General features: G+C 46.3%; 1 protein-coding gene across 1 annotated transcript in view; it reads left to right on the top strand.

Annotated features, from left to right (window-relative positions):
* Positions 1 to 17,202, top strand: part of LOC142312864 (uncharacterized) — a 566,011-nt gene that overhangs the window by 178,689 nt on the left and 370,120 nt on the right. The gene's annotated exons all lie outside the window — the stretch shown is intronic.

Below are 17,202 nucleotides of genomic sequence, written 5' to 3'. Positions count from 1 at the left end.
ATCAGCATCCAGCCACCCAGAATTGTTGCATCCATTAGATGCAACAATCCTGGCACACAGAGACACACACACAGACACACGGACAGACACACAGAGACACACAGACTGATACAGAGACTGATGCAGAGATAGAGACACACACAGAAACAGAGACAAACGGAGACACACACATAGAGACACACAGAGACACATAGAGACACAGAGACATAGGCACACAGATAGAGACACACAGAGACATACAGGGACACAGACACACAGACTGATGCAGAGGCAGAGACAGACACATAGAGACAGTAAGCCACAGAAAAAGAGATACACAAACACACACATAGAGACACACACAGATACGCAGGCACACAGAGAAAGAGACAAGCAGACACAGAGACACAGACACATAGAAAAAGGGAAACACAGAAATACAGAGACACACAGAGGCAGAGACACACAGAGACAGAGACACACATAGACAGAGACGCACAGAGACAGAGACGCACAGAGACAGAGATGCATACACAGAAAGAGACACACAGTAAGAAAGAGACACACAGAAAGAAAGAGACATGCACAGAAAGAGACACACACAGTAAGAGACACATACAGAAAGAGACACATACAGAGACAGACATAGAGACACACAGAGACACAGACACACAGCGACAGACACACAGAGACAAAGAAACAGACACAGAGAGACATAGAGACAGACACTGAGACAGAGAAACACAGAGAAAGAGAGAGACACACACAGACACACAGAAATACAGAGGCAGACAGACAGAGAGGGAGTGGGAAAGAGTGGGAGAGTGAGAGAGACAGAGAAACACTTAGTTGCTATCCCTGGCAACGCCGGGTACTACAGCTAGTTTAAAATAAAATACAAAAAACCCACTCTTTTTCACCCCTTTAATAAACCCCAAAACATTTAGGTCAGATGTAATCCACACGGTCTCCCACGACAATCTCGGCTCTGCTAAAGAGTGCTACCATACCCCTGCCAGTACAGAGAAGAGACAACTTTGAGACTTATCTTGTAGTCTCAACAATTAAAATCCTTTCAGGCAGACAGCAGTACAGTAGCATCAATTGCCCTCCTCCCCATGCAACACACAAGCTGTGGCCCGGCCTTTTAATTTTAACAAGTGAGCACACAGCGACCGTGCTTTCTACAGCAACGCATCCAGGACATAATAATGCCCTAGAAGTTTCTGTACAACCATGTTGATCCATACACTGCATATGTGATGTTGCCCAGGCATAGTGCCGCCATTAGGTTTGCACCATAATCACACATGGCCTTCCCTGGCTTCAGGTTCAGTTGAGACATCCGTTTATCAAACTCGGCCTGGATAGTGTTCCACAACTTTGTAGCTGTGTCACTGCACTCTCATGCATATTATTTTAAGCATGGCCTAAATGTATTGACTTACACATAGGATGTGGCCTCGCATCTTAGTTTTAAAACTCAACAGAGATGTTTTAAAACCATTCAGGTACACAGCAGTACAGTAGCATCAATTACCCCCCTCCCCATTTCACCATAGTGTCTTTGCACAGCAGGGAGGTATGGTCTATGCAACACACAGGATGTGTCTTGGCATTTAAATATTAAAAATCAAGAAATGCATGACAGGCAGGTGTAGGACTCTTGCTCCCTGAAGACTGGCACTACATTCAAAAATCTCATTGCATGGGAGGTGGCACAAAAGGGTATCTTTTTCATGTGGACTGTAACAACATAATCAGACTTGGACTGGCTCATTTTCACCCTAGTTTGGCAGGGTTGCTGCTCTTGTATACACAGATGAATGAAGACTCCATTGGAATGGCCGCAGCTCAGCAATCAAGATCTGATGCAGAACATGCAGGCATTTCTGCAAATATGATGAAGAAAACGACCTCTCACAAGAAACATCAAAGCAATATGGGACCAATTAAACCAATTTCTCCACTAAGAAGAAATATTGTAGGTTGCAGGATACAGATGGCTCAAAAGAGGGCAGTGGTCCAATATCTCAATGGAAAGGAATTGGTTTGGATCAAGTACCAGTCAACCCTTTTCTTTATCTTATAAAATATGATGGAATTGATTGTGTGTATGGACTTGAGCTTCACAAGTATGAAACGGTGTCTGCTTCGAAGTTCTACCAGATAGAATTGCATCATCCCGAATTAGCGATGCTCATTTTGCCAGGGGGCACCTGCAGGGAACAAGTCCCTGAAGACAACCCGCCTTTTGGTGGCACTTGATTGAAAATCTCTTTGTGTGTGAGGTGGAAAGAAAGGGTATCTTTTTCATGTAAACTGTAACTACATCATGAGACTAGGAGTGACTCATTTTCACCCTAGTTTGGCAGCATTGCTGCCCCTGCATACTCATATGAGTGAAAACTCCATTTGGGAAATGCCAACATATTCTCCTTAGCTTCTTCCTCCTCTTTATGTGCTGAGCTACACAGCTGCGTGCCTCTGTGTTCACACCAAGTGGGATCTACGTCATCATCAGGCTCTATGTTGTCCCACTCCCTCCTCTTCCTGAATGCACAAGAGAGTATGCATGCACCTCAGGTTTCTGAGTCTCATCATCACCTCCACCCCTGGGGTTAACATCAGTTGACGAGTGTAGGGATCCTGCTCGGACCCTACTTCGTCCTGGCCAGGATCCAACTTCATTTAAAGGTATTGCTACTTAGCAGTGCCTGGCCTGCTGTAAATTTTCTAGGCAGCTAGCTAAAAAGTTGTTCTTGGCAATTTTAATTGCCTACTCAAAATTCCGCAGTGAAACACAATTACAGGAATTGTTATTAGCGTCTGCTGAAAAATTGCTATTGAACAAGCTAAAACGTTCTTCTTGGTGCTTTTCTGTGTCTGCACCAAATTACGCAGTGAAACACATTTGTAGGTAGTGGTACTTTTTAGTGCCTTCACAATATTGCCAACTCAGACAGGAAATAAATATTTTATCTTTTGTCTGACAGGTGTGGGCGTAGGTTTGCGGAACATCTGTTTGAAAGGGGAAGAGTACATTAACCAAGAGTGGTAAATCACGACGAAGTTGTTGTGGAGGGGGCAATAGGTGGGGTGTTGGAGGTGTACTTGTGGGAAGTTCTGTTAGTCAAAGGTCTAGTGGGCAATCACCGGCTCATCCAATCCCAAGAGAAACGAGAACAACTTCAGATACTAGACATTTTACTCCACTAGATTTCTTTGTCAGCCACACATCGCTTCAACTTTGAAATGAGGCTGGTAAACAGCAGATGCTAGAGTGGATAGCAAGCGCTGCATCAAGTGGCCTCTCCTCCTTCTCCTGCATCTCAACATTACACACAGTTCATTCCCCAGAGGTGCCACCCCAATTACACTTGTGTGCGCCCACATCACAATTTGCCAACTGGCAAACTCACTGTCTGAAACCACACATGGGCGAGTTGAAAAAGCTGTTCACACATTCTATCCCTTGGGCATAAGAGGTCCCCTCCAAAGATTCCCAGACTGAAGAGGAGGAAAGCATCTGCAACGATGTCCAAAATCTTTGAATTAAAATTGTCAAGAATTTTTTTTTTTTGTATGTACTTCCCTAGCAACATTTTAGGCCAGGCACTGCTAACTAGTGATACGTATAACTGTTTTTGCATAATTTTGAGCAGGCAATTTAAAATTTTCAAAAACCACTTTTTATATACTTTCCTAGAAATTTTGTAGGCCACACACTGCTAACTAGCAAAACCTATAAATGTGTTTGTGTAATTTTGAGCAGGCAATTAAAATTGGCAAGATTAACTTTTTACATAATTCTCTAGCAACTTTTTAGGCCATGCACTGCTAACTAGCAATACCTTTAAATGTGCTTGCGTAATTTTGAGCAGGCAGTAATACGTAGCAATATCTATTTACATGTTTCACTGGCAACTCTTTAACAGGCACTGCAACTACAAATCCCAATTTCTATCATTAAATGTGCTGATTTGTGGCACAGACACCTTTCCTTACACTACACGTCCCTATACTAAACTATTGCTCTCCTATCTATCTCAACTACCTAGCATTAAACCCCTAGCTAAGCTGTCTAGCAACACCAGCTAGAGCAGAGGTGGCAGCCCCTTCCCTAACGTTTGACATTCACAAAATGGCGCCAACGCAACATGTCTGAAATTCATATGCACACAGACATGTGAATTAGGCAGCAAATCACAGGAGCCCTTTGTCACGCTCCTGGTGTCCCAGCAGCGCTCCTTACCCACTAAGCCAGTCTCACCATCCAGGCACCGCTCCGTAACCACTGAGCCAGTCACACCTGCACCACGCCACCGCTCTGTACCCACTGATCCAGCCTCGCCAGCGTACCACCGCTCCTTCCTCACTGGTCCAGTCCATGCGTCCACCGGTCACGCCTGCCATTCCCGCTCATGCTCCCCAGAGTCCTGTTCCTGGTCTCAGGAGTCTGATTCTGACTAATGTTCTGTATAGGACCGGGCCGCGCCCACTCACCTGGTCTTATAGCCCCAGCACTGCTGCAACAGGAAATGACCTGAGGCTGTGCTGAGTATATAAGACTGGCCTCTCCATGTGGGCGGGGCCTGATCATCGTTTGTGTTTCTATGCCTTGTCTCGTGAGCTAGGTGCTCAGGTCTTTGTTCCTGTTTCCTATTACTGCCTTAAAGTACACTGTGACCTTAGTGACCTGGTCCTGTCTTTGCTTCCTGATACCTGCACCCGTTCCTGCCACGTTAGTGCTCCAGCTACCGTGTACCCTGCCCTCCAGGTGGGGTGCTCGGTCCAGTGGATCCACCTCCTGGGCCTACCAGTCCTCCCTGGCCCTCACAGTAGGCCTGATCATCGTTTGTGTTTCTATGCCTTGTCTTGTGAGCTAGGTGCTCAGGTCTTTGTTCCTGTTTCCTATTACTGCCTTAAAGTACGCTGTGACCTTAGTGACCTGGTCCTGTCTTTGCTTCCTGATACCTGCACCCGTTCCTGCCACGTTAGTGCTCCAGCTACCGTGTACCCTGCCCTCCTGGTGGGGTGCTCGGTCCAGTGGATCCACCTCCTGGGCCTACCAGTCCTCCCCGGCCCTCACAGTATGATCAGGCCATGGATCCCGCTGGAGCACAGGCCATGGATCCCGCTGAAGCACAGAAATCAGAGCTGGCTGAGCTGCGCTAGGAGCTGGCACAACAGCGTGAAACCCTTAATCGGATGCTGAAATTCTTGGCGTCCGTGGACCACCGGTTGTATACGCTGCAGACCGCCGCCTCGTCCACGCAGCAACCAGTCTCCAGGTCTGAACCAGGTTCCTCTACAGCCTCGCAACTTCGCCTTGCTGCTCCGCCTCGCTATGCAGGGGATCCCAAGTCCTGCCGCGGTTTCCTGAACCAGTGCTCCCTGCACTTCCAGTTGCTCCCGCACTTGTTTGCCTCAGACCAGGCCAAGGTGGCGTTCCTGATGTCACGCCTGGAAGGCGAAGCCCTGGCCTGGATTAACCCCCTGTGGGAAAATGAGGACCCGATGATCACCGACATCCAGGAGTTCCTGCAAGCTTTCCGAAGTACCTTCGATGAACCCGGACAAACTACCGCAGTGATCTCTTCGCTTCTCCGGCTACGCCAAGGGACCCTGACCGTCGGCTAATACGCCATCCAGTTCCGCACGCTCGCCTCTGAGCTGGGCTGGAACAATGAGGCCTTGACGGCGGCCTTTTGGGAAGGTCTCTCTGGCCGCATCAAAGACGAACTAGCTGGCCGTGACGTTCCACGAACCTTGGACGCTTTGATTTCCCTGGCCACTCGGATTGACCTCCGTTTTCGGGAGCGTACCAAAGAGATAGTCCGGGAGAAGCGACCACCTTGCCACGCCTTGCCCCCACAGAAACCTACCGCACCCTCGTCCCTGTCTTTCCGCGACTTATCGCCAGAACCCATGCAAGTGGACCTTCTGACCCAAGCCAAGCAACGCCGTGCAGAACGGCTCGCCCGGGGCCTGTGCTTCTACTATTGTGGAGACGGTTCACATATGCTCCGTTCTTGCCCGGTGAAACCAGGTAGACCCCAGGTCCAAGGGATGGTGGGAACCGCCACCCTTGCCACCGAAATGCCTTTGGTTCCAGTTAAACAGACTGTCCGGGTGACGACAGAGGGGACCCGGTTTTCAGCTGAGGCCCACATAAATTCTGGGGCGGCAGGCAACTTTATCCATCAGGCCACGGTAAACAAATACCAGGTCCCTGTCACCCCGCTGAAGAAGTCTCTCTGGTTCGCCTCCGTAGACGGCAAACCGCTCTACGAACCTGTCCGGTTTACCACCGAGCCCGTGAGCCTCCAGGTTGGCACTTCGCATACAGAGACCATTGCCTTCTATGTGATCCCGAGGATGACTCCTGAGCTCCTGTTGGGCCTGCCCTGGCTGAAACTCCATGACCCTGTTATTAGTTGGCGCTCTGGCGCGATTACCCGCTGGAGTCCCTTGTGCCACGAAACCTGCTTGCAGCCTGTTCCTCAGCCCCTGGCACTTGACTCAGTCAAGCTGCAGGATCCTGCAGAAGAGACTACGCTATCCAGTGATGTTCCACCACCCCAGGCATCCGAGACCTTGATTCCACCATCTTCTGGAGATGAGACTTTGATTTCACCGCCTTCTAGAGTTGAGACTTTGACTCCAGCGGCTACTGAGGATGAGACTATGACCGATACCCGGTCCGAGACGCCCGATCCGGTCATCCAGGATTCCAGTCCTGCTTCTGACTGTCCTTCCCTTTCCGTTTCTTCCGTTGCCACTGCTCGAAAATCTTCGGTTAAGCGTGTTGCGGTCCGGAAGTGTGCATGGGGTCAGCCATCCCTCCTTTCCTTTGCGCTGGGTTACGGTCCGGGGGCTCGGTCCAGGGTACCCCGGGGGTCCTTTGCTCGGAGAAGGGGGCTTCAAGGGGGGGTACTGTCACGCTCCTGGTGTCCCAGCAGCGCTCTCTACCCACTAAGCCGGTCTCACCATCCAGGCACCGCTCCGTAACCACTGAGCCAGTCACACCTGCGCCACGCCACCGCTCTGTACCCACTGATCCAGCCTCGCCAGCGTACCACCGCTCCTTCCTCACTGGTCCAGTCCATGCGTCCACCGGTCATGCCTGCCATTCCCGCTCATGCTCCCCAGAATCCTGTTCCTGGTCTCAGGAGTCTGATTCTGACTAATGTTCTGTATAGGACCGGGCCGCGCCCACCCACCTGGTCTTATAGCCCCAGCACTGCTGCAACAGGAAATGACCTGAGGCTGTGCTGAGTATATAAGACTGGCCTCTCCATGTGGGCGGGGGCCTGATCATCGTTTGTGTTTCTATGCCTTGTCTCGTGAGCTAGGTGCTCAGGTCTTTGTTCCTGTTTCCTATTACTGCCTTAAAGTACGCTGTGACCTTAGTGACCTGGTCTGTCTTTGCTTCCTGATACCTGCACCCGTTCCTGCCACGTTAGTGCTCCAGCTACTGTGTACCCTGCCCTCCAGGTGGGGTGCTCGGTCCAGTGGATCCACCTCCTGGGCCTACCAGTCCTCCCTGGCCCTCACACCCTTCTGTCTGAATATTCTGGATTTTTGCTTCGCTATGATTACCTGCAGAAACAACCACAAATATATTTAAGAAAATTGGCACCGCACATCAAAATGCTTCTCTTGATAAAAAGTTCCCGTATCCGCCACTGATTTTACACAACCCCACATTAGACAGCACCACAATCCTATACAAAAGCAGAAAATGCTATTACAAAAGCATTTTTGGAAACGCGGCCAGTGTTCGTGGGCAAAAAATGAACAAAAATGAACATTACTGACTTTTTGGGAAAGTGCTCGGGGTTCCCGAGCCTAAATGAACAAGCTAAGGTTCTCAATGAATTTGAAGTTGGCAAACCTTTACCAAACAGGTTTGCTCATCTCTAGTGGTGTATTCAGTCACCAGAGAGCATTGTTCTCTTACCAGCCCTGTTAAATGTTATTGAATGAATAGCCTTTATGACCACTTCCTTACACATGACTGCTGTCATAGAGAGGATGCCACTTCCTTCAGAAAGCTTCTTCAGTATTAGGCCCTCTTCACATGTATGTGCAAAGAATGCATGTTTTGCATGGTCCGTATTGTTGGTACGTATGTCTTGCCATGTGTTCCGTGTGCTGTTTGTCTGGTAACCATGTGACATCCAGATAAAACTCGGACAGAAAGAACTTGTATACTTACCTGTCTCCAGCGCTGCTGTCACACTTGCTTCCGGGAATGCAGTCAGTTCACTGAATAGTTATGAACATCATGAACGGGCCTGGAATGAAGTGTGGTAACAGTGCCAGAGACTGCAGCGCCGAAGACAATTAATTATTAAATACATTTATTTCTCTGTGACACTTGTTTCTTCTGGTTTGTGTCACACTGATGTCACATGGATCACATCATTGTGCAGTCATGTGACATCCGTGCTGCTGGCAGAAAACGGACATGTTGCCGTATGGAGCACATGGACACTAATGTGCACCACACGGACACATGATCCGTGTCAAAACACCGGCATGTGTGCCAAGCCAATTGATTTTAATGGGTCTACATGTATCCATGTCTCCGGTACGTGTGAAAATGGACAGCACACATACCAGAGACATAGATGTGTGAATGAGGCCTTATGGTGTACTCACACATCCTTGTGAATGTCTGTGTGGTGCTCAAATTGTTTGTATCGTGCAGCACAGACGCCAATGAGTGTGTCCTATTCTGATTCTCAACGGGGAGTCAGACTACAATAAACTCTAAATTTCATGGATCTTATTCTGGGATCTGTGTTTGCCTGAATTTGTGACTGGATCTGTTCCGAAGTTAAAAGTAGGAAAAAAAAACAAAACAAAAAAACACATTTGTGGTTGACCTTGTCATGTTGAAGACAAGGATGAGAATGTGTAAAATTACAAGCAACATTTATTAAAAGACAGCAGCACATTTCATAATCGATCTGATTTCTTCCTCAGGCTTCATACAAAGAAGTATACAAAGAAACTTATAAAGGAGGGTGTGATCCAAGGAAATAATACGTCTCACCCCCTGGAGAGGATCAAACCACGAACACACAATAGAAATACATGTGACACATTTATAATCATAATACAAATAAAGAAATGAAAATTATATATACAATCTCTAGCTGAAAAAGTAAGTAATTGTGAAAATAAAATGTTTTTTGTTAAAAAAAATAAATAAAATGCTTGTGAATGAATCTGTGACCCTCTGTGGGACTGAGCGCTGTGTGATTAAATAATGTGTAAATGCTCCTTCCACTGCACATTTCGCTAAGTTGTTCTGTGCACACCTCGGCTCTGCTGGGTTCTGTCTGGCTCTATATATTTCTTGCCCACAACAGTCTACGGTCACCATCTCAATTTTGTGGCTTCATGGACACCAGTTATGATGTCTATGACGCACCCACTGATGCAGTGGGGGGTTACTCGTTACCGGGCCACGGTTCCTTACTCTTTGGGGCTGTCACAGTGGCAGGGACCAATTCCATGACCCTGGCAGTGGTCGTTAAATGGGGGTTATCTACAAGGGATGATGATAGTTATTCGTGATGCCACCTGTGGTACTCTGCCAGAGATAGCAGACGCTGCAGGACGGGACCTCCGGGCCAGATGGTGGCGCAGCTTGGTTGGTATAGCTCTCCACAGTTAGAGCTGTGTCCCCAGGGCTGAAGATTGTATTGACGAGTAATGGCAGGGTGCAGGGCCGGAGGCGCAGGGAATAACTTTGCAACACAGGAATTCAGTCACAAGTTCTTTACTCACTGCTTGAGATGCTGCCTTTAGAGCACTGAGACCCGCTGTGATGGGACCCCAGCCGATTCCAGATAGTTCAGAGGCACAATCCGATACACCCTTCTGTGCTCCTTCCTGCACTGGCTTCTACCTCCTGCCTTGCGCCCTCACACACAGAGCCCTGATCTGGTGTTTGCGAACCCTGTCAGGTGGCTTGAAGCTCTGTCCCTTGGCCCTCTATGGTCACCTTCCAGCGGATGTGTGTGGATGTGGCTTCAGTATTTGCAGTAACCTTAGCCTCCGGTTTGCTAGCTGAGCCTTGTAGTTCTCCACTAGTTGAGGGGCCGGTCCCTTTTGCGGCCAAGTCCCTCCACTCCAATATGCTGTATGTGGAACGAGACCACGGGAGTCTGGCGCACTTTCTGTGGGCTCTAGGACCCTTTCTCTCCTTTTGGTCCCAGGGAGAGACCCTTCAGCTCAAGTCCCCTAGGAACTGTCTCCTGCACGTCCTACTCCATTCTCCTCCAGACTTGTTCTGTCCTGTTCTGTTAATTTCACTTTCCTTCCTACACACTAGGTGTCCACCCACTTGCTAACCCCACCTCCAAGATGGCTTGTACAGAAACCCCTGACCTGATGGAGTGTGCCTGTGTATGTGTGTTTATGTGCAACGAGTTATGGCCTCCTCCTTACCCGGGAATGAAATACCACACCTAGGTGCAGAACCTCTGTAGTGACTGGAGCCTCAGGGGCACCACATCTACGAGGCCAGATATTTATAATTCCCATTCCTCTCTATCTGGGGCCTCAGCAATGGGTATTTGTGATTTCCGTTGTGGGCAGAATTGTTTCTTTCTTGTGATTTGTGGTAAAGACTTGGCTTGTTCCTGACCACGTTCTACAGTCTTCTTACTGCCCTGATATTCTGCCTGTTTGACCATGTTTTATATATCCTGATTTGGTACTTTGAAGTGTTTTCTTACGGTCTCATTGACAATGTGCCTCTATACTTTATTCCTGACATTCCAATGGTTCCACTATCCAAGTAAACCTCAAATCAGAAAATTACCTTCCCTCACATTTTTAGACTGCAAATCAATCTGGTTACAGGGATTTTTCCTGGATATTAACAATGATGTCTGTACATGGCCGGTGCCGGATGCCTCACCGATCTGACACCTAACATATTTGGTGTTGCTGAATTCATAAAAGGTCAATCAAAATATAAACTAAATTAATCTGAACTATTTACGGCCATTTAGGAAGAAAAAATATCTAAACACCAGAATTAAATTTATGGAATTAAGAGTACATCAAAACCTCGTCTCCACCCCAAAATGGTAAAAGATAAGTTCATATCAAGCCTAGAAAAGGAAAAATTAGGTCAGGCATTTAACCCCTTCCCACACAGCGATTTCAGTTTTTCTTTTTTTTTTCTCCCTTTCTTCCAACAGCCATAAAGCTTTTTTATTATTCTAAAAATGTAGCTATATAAGGGCTTGTTTTTAGCGGGATGAGTTGTACGTATGTATGACACCATTCTTTCTACAACATACGGTCCTGTAAAATGGGGGAAAAAATTCCAAATATGGTGAGTTTGCAAAAAAAAAGTACAATTCCACAATTATTTTTGGGCTTTTTTAATTTACCATGTTAACTATATGGTAAAACTGACTTGGCAGCATGATTCTCCAAGTCAGTACGAGGTCGTAGATATTAAATATGTATAGTTTTGTTTTTTTATTTAAAAAGGTAAAAAATAAAATAAAAAATTTGTCAAATAAAAAACTGCGCCATTGTCGCGATTTTTGAGACTTGTAATGTTCTTATTTTCCGGATCTGTGGCTCAGTAGCGGCTTATTATGTGTCCCGAGCTGACATTTTAATTCTACCATTTTTGTGTAGATGTGGTTTTGTGAAGCCCCACAGGTTTTGTGTCAGTGCATTACCTTCAGGGACTTGACGTGGGATGGAACAGTCTGGTCACAGGTAGGGAACCTTCTCTTTAGGATTTTCGTTACGCCACTCTCGGTATTGCGGTCAGGGTGACCGCCACTGCAGATTAAGGGGTGCCTGGGGCTGATGGTGGGTGCAGTCAGTTATAGTGGCCTCCCGAGAGTGAGGCAAGCCCCAGGGCCCTGTGTGTGTGGCACCACAAGTCGCAGAATGACTCACACGCACAAGCAGAATGTCTTTCAGGGGTTTTACTCACAGTTGGTGGCAGGGTGAGTAACCCGGGCGTAGCTGGGATGAACCATGATGGAACCAGGAATCCTTCCGGCTGGCTGATGAGGGTGACTACCAACTCGCCTTCCTTAGCCCTTTGTGTTTTGTGGTGACCCCAACTTGAAGTCCCTACGGGGGTCACCCAGGGAAGTTGCTGCTGCCTGTTCTCCCCTCGTTTCGGCCCGTTTGCTTCTAGCCTGGACCAGGTCACTCCGGCTGCTTGCCTCCTGTGAACTATGGGCCCTCTCTTTGCTACGTGGCTGCGGACTCTGTGGTGTTGTCTTGAGGGTCTGAAGTGCCCTCTCAGGCAGGTTTGGCAGAAGAAAGGTGAATATATCTCTGCACTGGGCCCTTTACCCTTGCGGGCCTGGTACCTCCCTGGCAGTCCCCTTACTCTGCCACCACTTTGCTCTCTCTAGCCTTGGGTGGATTTCGGGTGGCACTACCAGGTGACCGATCTCCCCCATCGGTAGTCACTGCGCGGACACTGTTAAAGTGCCCCAACTCCAGGGTCCTCTTACTGCGACTGCTCTCCCTGGGCTGCACACTAAACTGGCTCACTCGTGGGTCCTGCACGTCTGCTCTCTCTGAGCTCCACTTCCAGACTCCTCACTCCTCTCTACTTCCTCTCCCCACTGCGCCTGCCTACGCCACATAGCAACCAGGCTCTCTACCACACCCCTTGAGTGGAGATGGAGGCCACGCCCCCTCCTAAATTCCCCAGGGGTCCTCCCAAAGGTAGATGTGTGAGACCTGATTACTATGCGCCTGTGTAGTCACACCTCGGTCAGCCTTCTAGATTACCTGTATTGTACTGCCCCCAGCATGGGTGCAGTACTCAGTGGTGCCTGACCAGGTCAGGGGCCCCACAGTTTTGTTCCCTCCTCATTCTATTTTATTGCAATGTTGCAGTGACAAAAAAACATAATTCTGGTCTTTTGATTTTGTTTCTCGTTACGGCCTTTACCGCTCAGGTTAAATTTATTTTATACTATGATAGATCGGACACGGCGATACCAAATATGCATTTGTATTTTTTTATTAAATGTTTTATTCTCAAAGGGACAAAAGGGGGTTACGTTGAACTTGTTTTAAAACATTTTTTTGCATATTTTTAAAACTACTTTTCTTCTTTACTAGTTCCCTTAGGGGCTTTGAAGCTGCAAATTTCCCATCGCTTCTGCTGTACAGAGCCGAGGATCAGCATCAGCACAGCTCTGTACAGCAGAAATGCTGCTCTTCTATGAATAATGGTGTATAGGAGAAGAAATTGGGTGTATGCCTTGCTATCACCAAGGAAGCCGATGTTAATTATTCCAGCTCATTATTGTTTGTACAGGTCGACACGTTTCAGAGATCACTGTCTCTTTCATCAGGACATCAAAGAACAGTCTTTGACGCCCTGATGAAGGAGATAGTGATCTCTGAAATGCTTTGACCTGTACAAAGAATAAAGAGAAGGAATCATTAACATTGGCTTCCTTGGTGATAGCGCGGCATATACCCAATTTCTTCTCCTATAAAACATTATGCTGCCACTCGGAGCTGCGGCAGTCGCCATTTATATACTTGCATATAGGGGTTGGGAGTGGCACAACCCCAATAAGTGAGTGCAAATACTTTTAATAATTGTCACCTTACTGGGTAAGACCCTACCTTGCGCTTCTGCTCCACAGTTTGTTTCCTGCTCTTCTATGAATGCCCTTTGCAGTTTTCACAGGAACTACATCATAACAGTGGCAAGGGTCTGCAGCTGACACCCGGCTGTCATGACAACGCAACGACACCCCGCGATCATGTCATGGAGCCACCAATGGAGGTGGAGAATGATGAGCTCCCCGCCGCCACCCTGCTAAATTCCGCTGTCAGAGATTGACAGTGGTATTTAATTAACGCAGGTGGATCTACAATCCATCGGAGCCTGTTTTATGTAAATCGGTCAATCAGATTAGCCAACATGTGCGGGGAAATATGTGAGCACACAAGCGACTTATGATGTACCGGTATGTCATAGGGTTGTGAAGGGGTTAAAAGGGAAAAAGATATATATTTTTGGAAAAAATGAAAACTGTTAGAACTTTATTAGTGTGAGAACTTATTGGAGACCATGAATCAGATTCTTATTTCTCCATCAGTCCAATCTGGAAAGTTTATCTACAGAATCAGGAGAACTCAAAGTTTGGCAGATCTGGAGCTATATGGTCTATAGATTGGATATTATTATCCACTGTCATACATCAGTATAAAATAATATTTTTGCCTGAAAAACTTGATTCTATAAATATTAGGCATTTACCAAACCTTCAGATCCCATCAGATATCTACAGCGGTAGAGCCATATTCTCATTGGACATTGTTGTGTGGTCCTACCTACAACTGTAAATAAATCACATTCGCCAGGTTTGATCGTAGACCCCAAGGTCTGTTTGTAAAAGGAATTACACTGGACACACACAGAGTAAAACTGTGGTAGGACATTTATTGTTTCTTGCACATAGATTGATAACATTTAGATGGATTCAGACAAACCCTCCTATAAAACGTGATTAATAAAGTCATCACTACAGGACTGGATGAGACAGATTTATTCCAAAAGAAACACTAGAGACAAATATAAAAAACATCTGTGCATCGTGGTTGGATACATTTCCAAAATTGTTATTATGAGATGTGGTCTTTGGAGTCACTGATCTTGTTAATCTAAAGAGCGTTTGAGAATAATAGAAACTACAGTATTTTTTGGAGGGCGCTGTGCTGGCTGTGGTGGGAGCGCTGTGTTGGCTGCGATGGGGGTGCTGTGCTGGCTACTCTGCGGGCTGCGGTGGCTGGGTGGAGCAGGGCAGTGCGGCGGGTATCCCAGATGCTCTGGCTTCAAATAATGGTGCCCGCAGTCAGCACATGCGCAGATGGAGCTCTCAGCTCAAGATCTCATCTGCGCACGCACTGCCTCTGGGTCAATTGATCTCCCAGCAATGGACTTAATGAAAATGGCTCCCAGAGATGGCACAGGGCCAAGACCTCAATCTGTGCATGCACCGACTCCTGGCGCCATTTCTTTGAAGCCCGCACTGCCGACAGAGCATCTGTGACACCTGCCACATCGTCCTGCCCCACACAGCTATCACAGCCTCCGCAGCCAGCACAACCCAACCACTGCCAGCACAGCTACCACCGCAGCGCGTGCAGCATTGCTCTACTCCAGCACCGCCCCTTCCTCCTGTGACCCCGCTTCACCAACACTGCCACCTCCATCTGCTAAGACACCACCGGAGTATAAGATGGACCCCATTTTGTTTTACCTTTTTTATCTCTAAATTTGGGGATGTCTCTTATAATCAGATGTTCCTTACAAAACAAAAAATACGGTCCCTAAATATGAGGACCTGGTCTAATCAATATGTCATTGTATAGGGAAGTATGGAGGGAGTGATATTCTTCTGTATAAAATATGATGTTGCTGTAGCCCTAATATTTCTGTAGAGGGGGTGTCTGTGTAGATATTCGTATCCTAGAATTCGGTATAGGGGGAAGGGAGAGATGGGGGGAATTTTGTTATAATTTCGCTTTAAAATTTGTAATAAAAATGTATGATTTAAAACTACTTGTTCCCAACATTTTTGTAGGTGCAGAGATAATCTTGTAGTTGTGCCCCTGCTATGTACTGTGTTATGGCTGATATTTTTGGAAAAACTAGAAAAACACAGAAAATTATAAGCACCATAGTCCAGAAAAACTGGGGAACATCCCGATACAATGAGGGATAGAAAATACAAATCTGGCATATGGTGACCCCAGGAAAAATGTACTAAAATAAGTTTTCCTACTTTTGTATAAGTAGAATTTTATTGAAAAAGTCATAAAAAAAATGGGAACTATCCAATGGGTATACATAAGAAAAAGGTAGTAGGTCAATGATGAGGATACAAAAAATGTGATAACATGAAGGACAAATGAGAAATACAAATAATGGGTTAGCACAAAATTATATATGATCACACATGTAAATACACATTGCTGACAATAATAATGTTCACAGACAGAATCCAAATCAGAAATCTCTCAGTAATGATGTGGTATAAGCACTAGAAGATGGCCAAGTACAGATACAAGCTGATCGCACATTTGTGAATGGAGACCACAAGTAACATGATGAGAGATGTCACAGAAGTGGATATAAGTAAAGGAAGAACAATATCAAGTCTGTGAAAAGCTGGAATAAAAGTAGCAACTAAATATGTATGTGTCAAGTCCTTACCCATTACAGTGATCATTGCCGGCATGTGTTAGGGGCACTAAGATGCGTTTCACATTGCAATTCTTATCCTGTGAGGTAAAACATTTCCTTGCTTGATTTTAAGCAATGTTTTGCCTCAGAGAAAGCAGCAGCTGTGATCCCATGCTGTCCTGCCTGTATAGTCTCTTTAGTTTCCTCCCCTGCCCAGGAGATGTATTACGATCAGACCATGTTGCTGCATTGTAAGTCACATCCATTACACAGTACATAGCAGGGGAACATTTCTAAGATTCTCGCATCACGGGAACATTATCATAAACACAATTAATTGTGCAGCTTTTTTTCAATTCAAGATCTATTGATTAAAATCTAATTTATTTGTGGTTCAACCCCTTAAAAGGTAAAAGGGATATATTAAAAACAAAATAACATTCAATGGTAAAAGGAGGGATCAGGGCACTACTCAGCAACAGACATGTCCATGAGGTGAAGTCTGAAGCATATAGGCATGAATCAGTGCTGCTCTGGGGTGCACATGTGCGAAGAGACAAGGTATAATCCAATATAGGAAGGAACGGCACTCACCAGGTCTTTGCTGTGCAGGGTACGGTTTATTTCAAACGTGGAGCTTACATGTGTGGAGGGGGCTGGTGGGGAGGGAGAGCACGCCGGACACGTCAGACGACGGCCGTTTCGCACTTACACAGCAAAGACCTGGTGAGTGCCGTTCCTTCCTATATTGGATTAAAACAAAATAACAGTTTGTTACTGAGAAATTGCAGTAATAATATATTATAATCCTGGCTATTTAATGCCATAATGAAAGAATGGGATGAGCCGACCTCTGCTCTAGATTTAGAATTAAATAAGAGAATATAGTAAGACCAATAATTGAATAACAATCTAATATACTTGAACAGAATTTTGGAAATGTTCATTATACATCAGATTCATTAGACACCAAAGATAAAATTGTCAAATATGGA

This window comes from Anomaloglossus baeobatrachus, chromosome 5, assembly GCF_048569485.1.
Source record: "Anomaloglossus baeobatrachus isolate aAnoBae1 chromosome 5, aAnoBae1.hap1, whole genome shotgun sequence".
Classification (NCBI taxonomy): domain Eukaryota; kingdom Metazoa; phylum Chordata; class Amphibia; order Anura; family Aromobatidae; genus Anomaloglossus; species Anomaloglossus baeobatrachus.
This window is presented reverse-complemented; position numbering and strand designations above follow the sequence as displayed.